This window comes from Penaeus monodon, chromosome 29 (assembly GCF_015228065.2).
Source record: "Penaeus monodon isolate SGIC_2016 chromosome 29, NSTDA_Pmon_1, whole genome shotgun sequence".
Classification (NCBI taxonomy): domain Eukaryota; kingdom Metazoa; phylum Arthropoda; class Malacostraca; order Decapoda; family Penaeidae; genus Penaeus; species Penaeus monodon.
Genome location: NC_051414.1, coordinates 4,124,621 through 4,124,850, shown reverse-complemented (window position 1 = coordinate 4,124,850; position 230 = coordinate 4,124,621).

The window sequence follows — 230 nt, the reverse complement described above, 5'->3', positions numbered from 1 at the left end:
AACCTTGCTTTCCTCCACGCCCCCCCCCCCCTCCCGAAGAACCAGCGCCCCCCTACCGCGAACCGGATTCTGTCGCCGAATCTCTTTTCCATCGATCACGAGATTGCATAATCCTGCATTTGCCTTCGGTCTCGCCAGCGCTGACCTTCTCTCGGATTAATATTCTATCTCTCTTCTCTCGCATTTACAGGTCGTGTTCCTAGAGCATAATCTCACACACTTAGAAGAAA